General features: G+C 36.0%; 1 pseudogene; it reads left to right on the top strand.

Annotated features, from left to right (window-relative positions):
- The first annotated feature begins 555 nt into the window (after nucleotides 1-555).
- On the top strand, nucleotides 556-701 carry LOC112426665 (U2 spliceosomal RNA; annotated as a pseudogene).
- Nucleotides 702-7129: the final 6428 nt, after the last annotated feature.

The following is a 7129-nucleotide window of genomic DNA, read 5'->3' as shown; positions in this document are numbered from 1 at the left end:
CATCTCTTTTGATGCTGTATTGTATACTGGTGGCATGTTGAATGAGACACAGAGAAAAATGTGGAGCTTCTCCATCCCCCAAATTACACCAGAGAAAGTACGTCACTAGCTCCAGTGTTCCTGGATTTCCCAATATGTTAGGGAGCAGCGGGGATTAAACACTTAATAATCTGGCTCTATCACCTCTTTACTTTTCTTTACATTCTACCGTGTTCGAAGAATTGGCTTCCTATTGTATCTTCTTACCAGCTTTCTGGTTGAAACACTTCTTAGGTCACATCTATTTCAATAGCTTCATGACTTAGCTTTCACGGGTGGCAGAGATAACTTCTACATATAAAGGAAAGGACTCTAAAATATGAGGTGGCCAGGCTTGGTTTGTGTATAAAGAATAATTGAAAAACTAGAAGGTAAGAGTCACCTAGGATGAAAATACATTGATTTAATATCCTGGCTATTCTCATTATACCTGCTGATAGGATTGTGCTAATGGGGATGGAAAGCCCCCTTTTCCCCATTACAGAATTGCTAAAGAATATAAATAAATCTCATTGCATCGCTTCTTGGCCTTTTGGCTAAGATCAAGTGTAATAAATCTCATTGTGCTTTATGCCTAATGTGTGCTTATATTAAACTGATTTATACATAGGAGATAAGGTGTTATAATCCTAGTGGACAGTAGTATTCATAATGTGCTTTTAGTGAACTCAGAGGAATGTATTTTCCAGATGAAAGACTTTTTCCCCCTTTCTATTTCTCTAGTAATTTGTATTTTGTTCTAGTGGCGTATATTAACCTATTGTATTACTTGTTTCTGCATCTTTCTTCCTGCCTCCCAACATTTCTCCACATGTACACTAAACACACATGACCATAAGAGGCAGAATCCTGTGATATTTATGTCTGTACATCTTCACATGCGTATCTCAAGTTCTGTGCCTGGCACACAGTTGCTGCTCAATTCATGAATGAGTCAGGTGACTTGCTAAGTAGCCGTTCAGCAAATAGGCAGCAGAGAAAAAAATCTTGTTTCATCATCCATACCAGTCTCTGGTGGGGGCACAAAAACTCAGTAGTGGGACTGACTCAAGAGAAGTGAATCACAGTAGACTGAAAACTTCACTTTCAGAAATGGGATATTTTCATTGAATTTGACAATGTGAATTGACTGTGTATGAACCATTCAATCAATTGTGAATGCTGAATGAGACTCCAGAGCAATATTTTTTTATGACAAAATAAGAATAATTAGTATGGACAGAGAGTATTTTTTTCTACCAGACGGATACAAATTATTAGTATGTTCAGTCTAAGTGCTTGATAATTGGGATGATACTTCTACTGCCACCAGTGTAAGTATTCTGAATTCTCTTTCCCTTGAAATAAATGGGCCTCTTTGTTATTCCTCTACCTGGAATGAGGCAATCGTGGTGCGGTTATAGCAACCATCTTGTAACCATGAGATTATGGGTAACCTGCTAGTGATGCTGGTGCACAAAGCTGGAAGGAGAACATGTTGTCACTGATAGTAATGGGGCTGTCGTAACAGGCCTGTATTGTCTATCTCCAAAATTCTCCTAAGATGTCGAGGGAGGGACTCAGTGGCTAAAGTAAACTCACTAAACTCACAGAGATCTTCAACAGCAGAAATCAAGAGAGAGATTGGTCAAAGAAATGAAGGCTCCTCTGCAAGACAGGAAGTGCCCACTAACAAGAGTTAAATAAAAACTTCAGAAGTCAGTAAGCATTACATGATTCAATATATAATACATAAAAAGAGCTTAAAACAGTGCTTGGCATGCATTAAACACGATGTGTTTGTTCTCATCATTATTGTTACTGCTGTTGCCGCTATTGCTACAGAGTAAACTGCTACTAGATCCAGTCAATAGGTGTTCTTTGAAAAATTTACATGATTTTATTTTTTTTCCCCAATCTCTGCTACCCCAGCCCATGGTAAACACCATTCTACTTGCTACTTCTGTGAGTTCACCATTTTTAGATTCCACATATGCATGAGATAATGTGATGTGATATTTGACTTTCTGTGACTGGATTATTTCACTTAATATAATGTCCTGTAGGTTCATCCGTGTCGTTGCAAATGACAGGATTTCCTTCCTTTTAAAGCTGTGTAGTATTCTGTTGTGTATACATACCGCATTTTCTTTATCCATTCATCTGTTGATGAGCACTTAAGTTGATTCCGTATTTTGGCTATCGTGATAATGCTGCAATGAACGTAGGACTGCAGAGATTTCTTTGGCATAATGATTTCATTTCCTTTGTATGTGTGTGTATATATATATAAAACACCCAGTGGTGGGATTGCTGGATCTTAAACTATTTTAAATTCAAAAATTAATTCCTACTTATCACAGAAAAAGTATAGGTAGCTTAAAAAAGGAAAAAAATAAAATACTACCTAAAGATAATCATTAACAGTTTGATCTATATACGTATGTTTCTCAAAAAGCATTACATCATGCTGTGTTTACTATTTTACAAAGTACTTCTGTTTTAACTATAATATTGTTGATATCTTTTTAATATTTTCTTTTCTATTCTAAATGCAAAATTATACTGATTTTAACATATCTTACCATTTAATGAGGCATTAGAATATATATAATTCTGTATTTATATATACATTTATATATAAATTTATATATACATATGTTCTACATCTATATATTAACATACATATTTATAATATATATTTATCTCATAATAAAGACAGCATTTGACTTCATTATTTTATATTATTTTGTTGTATTTTATATTATTTATTCATTATTATATTTTGTATTATTTTATTATAGCCAAAAAATCTTTTGTGCTTTTAGAAATTTCTTCTTTTTTAAACATGAGAATTTTTTTATTCTTCTATGCAATTGATTAGTGAATTATTCACTGGACCTGGTTTTGAGTCATAGCTTCAGCTATGACTGTTTCTCAAGAGAACCAAATACTGCCTTCGCGCTGTCTCAGTGCTGTTGGAATACACCAACTAACTCTAATGTCTGTTGTCTTGAATATAATGTAAGCTAAGTTGTTTAAAATATGGACCTGTTTCATGCTGTGCATTTGCTGGTGAAGAAAGATTTTAGACTGATTGTGAGCATGCTGTTGGAAAAAGTGAGTGGCTCAGCAGTTTGGAACTGTTTCTAGTAAAAACACAAATCAGTAACTGCCTTTAGGTCATCGGTCCAACAGGTTATAGTGATGTAGTATGAAGTATCTGTGTGTCTCAGACCAAATTGATTATCCTGAATGCTAAACTGAGAACTTACGACAAAACAGAACAATTAAAAAAAAAAAAAAATCCCGGTATATTGCAACATCCAAATTGTAATCTAAGATAAACACAACATGCTGAGCTAAAGAGGACTGTTGTATTTTGTGTAGAAGGGGATTTATGAGCACATTATTAGGAAAAACCAATAGGTAGGTGAATGAATGTAAGGAAATTTTAAAGGTAGAACAATTAATAACCTCTTCATTAGGATACTCCTGTATAAAATATTTAATTTTGTACACTTTAGTCTTATCTATACTATAAAGTGCTACATAACCTCTAACTGGCAAAATATTCTGGTAGCATCTTTTGGCTTAATTAGGTTCTATGAGAATTCAGAGGTAACAACATTGCATTCATTTAAGTGTGCTAAATTATTAATCTTGCCATCCAGAATGTCTTTTTACAGTCTATTATATTTAGACCTAGAGAAATTGTCAATTGACAGAGAATACATTTTAGTATCACTATCTTGAAAGCACATTTGTATTCCTTTTGATGCTGAAATTGTGGATTTGCAGTAGAACAATACAATCATTGTGTAGTGTAACAGGTCCCATAATTCAGTGTAATTGGAAGTCAAAGATTGTATGGGAATGGAAAGCAAAATATAAACTGATTAGTTGCCTAGGAGTGTTTTCTAATTTTTCTGAAGAGTATTTATTGGTTAACACAAACTTCAGAAAATATAGCTTCTGTGACTTATGTTGTACTATAAAATATTTAATTACATTTGACTCTCAGTTCTCATTTGTGTGTGTGTGTGAATGTGCACATGTGCTAAAGCAAAACGTGATGCAATTCTAAATGCCTTCTAAGAAACAGAAGCTAGTAAGGAATACGGCCAAATTTTGGGGTGAACTATTCATAGAAAGTGACATCTGCAAAGCCCAGTGTCTAATAAAAACACAGGACAAATAAGTAAATGTTTCCTTTTCTTACAGACATTGAACTTTTTGTAGGAGACAGATGTTATTACATTACCTGGTTCCAAATGACTGCTAGAGAGTGAAAAATAAAAACAGCATTTTACTTTTTATGTTTATAAAGTTCAGTGATCTAATTTAATTTGCTTATTGTAAATAAAATCAGTTTTAATAGTCCTATAAACTAAGAGTCTGTTAATTAATGGAGAATTCTACAAAAATAGGATAAATCTCTATTTGTCTCTGCTGTAGTCAAACATTTACTAATAGTGTTATTAAAACAATTTTAAACGACCACAATTATATTTGTTAAGTGTAAAATGAGTGTGATGGACTCACTAATGTCTAAGGTCCATTTCACTTTAAAATTATATCCTAAGTTATTTCTCAATGAAGTTTAGCATTTTCCAAGTTGTTTGAGAAAAGAATTTTTTAGTTTTTCTTCAATGCCACTGAAACAGAGTGTTTACATTATTTTAGACTCCTTAAATTGCAAACGAACTGTTCTGCCATCTGTGCAAGTGAATGCACAATAATACATAAGATTATTTGCTACAAATTAAACTATTTTATGTTTTTCAACCAGGATTAACCATGCTTCATCTATGAGAAACTGAAATTTAGACTTTTCTGTGTTTAAACAGCACGCCAACAATGACCCAAAGTGGTAGGACAATTTCTAGAAAGTCTGTAGACTCTAACACGTAGGTGGCTGGGCGTGGTGGCTCACACCTGTAATCCCAGCACTTCGGGAGGCCCAGGCAGGTAGATCAACTGAGGTCAGGAGTTTGAGACCAGCCTGACCAACATGGAGAAATCCCATTGCTACTAAAAATACAAAATTAGCCAGGGGTGGGGGTGGCACATGCCTGTAATCCCAGCTACTCGGGAGGCTGAGGCAGGAGAATCACTTGAACCTGGGAGGCAGAGGTTGCGGTGAGTCAGGATCATGCCATTGCTCTCCAGCTTGGGCAACAAGAGTGCAACTCCGTCACAAACAAATAAACAAACAAAACACCCAGGTTTTGGCATATTGGCCCTGAAGAGTGAAGATGAGTCTGTCCAAACAAATAGTTTTCTCTCAAAAGCTCTAATCTTGAGATGCTCAGAGCTCACCTTAGAGAGTCTTAGTGGACTGGAAGCAGACTGTGTACTTGTGAACATCGAAATCCATCCCGTGGCTATTGTAAACAAGATTACCCGAAAGAGTTTTGGGAGATTAGAAAGGTCAAAGAGGACATGGTCACAGAGTGTAGGAAAGGATGATTAGAAACTAGGAATGCGCTATAAGGCAGTTTGGGGTTATGTGACTTATAAGGGAGTTTCATTGATTCCTTTAACAAATAATTGTTGAGCAGCTCCAGAGTAAAAGACACTGTGCTACGGTCATGGAGGGTCTATCTATGCTGTCCAGTATGTAGCTACTAGTCACCTGTGACTGTTTAAATTTTATTGAATTAAAATAAATAAAAGTACAGCACAGTTCCCATTTGCACTGGCCATATGTCGGGTACTCAATAGCCACAATGTAGCTAATGGCTATCATATTGGACAGTGGGAATATAAAATATTTATATCATAACAGAAAAATTTATTGGAGAATGCTGGCAGAATAGTCAAAGATATCCTGGTGCGTTTCATGCTGGTAACCCACTTGAGCAGATTGTGTAAACAAATAGATGCAGTAGCAAACATGTATTATATGAGCAATTTAAGAATTATGGATAAGACAACTGAGTGAATTCAGAGAAAAAAAGAAAATCACATAGGATTGTCAGAATAGAGTGACAGAAAAAGTACACTTTGAAGTCGGGACTGAAGAAAGTATGAGTTTAGTCATTGTCTTAGCTTGGGCTACAGTAACAAAACACAATAGAGTGGCCTAAATAACAAATATTTATTTCTTACAGTTGGAGACTGGGAAGTTGAAGATCAAGGTGCTAAAAAAATTTAGTGTCTGGTGAGGGTTTGCCTCTTGATTTGCTGATGGCTACCTTCTCATTATCCTCACATGGCAGTGGGTTGTGGGAAGGAAGAGAAAGAGAGAGAGAGGAAGCATGCTAAAATCATGTCTCATCTTATAAGGGCACTAATCTCATTCATGAAGCTCCACCCTCACGACCTCATCTAATCCTGCTTACCTCCCACAGACCCCATCTCCTAACACCTACCCATCACATTAGAGGGTAGGGTTTCAACATATGCATTTGGGGGAAACAAGCATTCCATCCAAAACAGCAGTTGAAGACAAAGTGGAAATGTTCTCTCTATAAAGGAAGATGTGAGTTCAGAGGCAGGAGCAGATGGCAATTGGCTTGGGTAAAAAGCTCAGGAGAGGAGGGGATGAAAAGTCACCTAAAGCCATTGGTATTCTAACTGTGAAAAGCCTTGAGGGCTAAGAATTTGAGCTTTTTTCCTGAAGGGACTGGGAAACCACTAGAATTTCTGAGTAAGAAATGTGATCCAAGTGTTATTTCAGAAAGATGTATCTGGCAGCGCTACGCAGACTGGGTAGGGTGGGGAGAGAGGAAGTTGATAGACCATATTAAAGTGTGTGGAAAATAGACCATATGTGCAGTTGTAAAGACCTGAACTTGAATATCCGCAACTTACTCTGGACACACAATATAGTGAATCGTGAATAAAATAAGCTTTTTAAAAACGAACAGCTTTATTAGAAATCCAGGTCCCCATATTTCTGTAAATGACTGATTTTTTCACATCTCTTTTTTGTTATCTTGAGTCAGAAGGATGCAAATTGCCCATACTTCATAGCAGAGCAACAGGAGGGACTTAGAGACAAAAAGGTAAGATCCGGGGGAAAACATGTAAGGAAATGGTAATAATTCAGGCTGAAGATAGAAATAGGACCAGGCACATAGAAGTCACTTGAGATGTGCAGTGT

Source organism: Macaca nemestrina, chromosome 16, assembly GCF_043159975.1.
Source record: "Macaca nemestrina isolate mMacNem1 chromosome 16, mMacNem.hap1, whole genome shotgun sequence".
Taxonomy (NCBI): Eukaryota; Metazoa; Chordata; class Mammalia; order Primates; family Cercopithecidae; genus Macaca; species Macaca nemestrina.
Note: the sequence above shows the minus strand (reverse complement) of the source record. Positions and strands in the feature narration are given on the sequence as shown.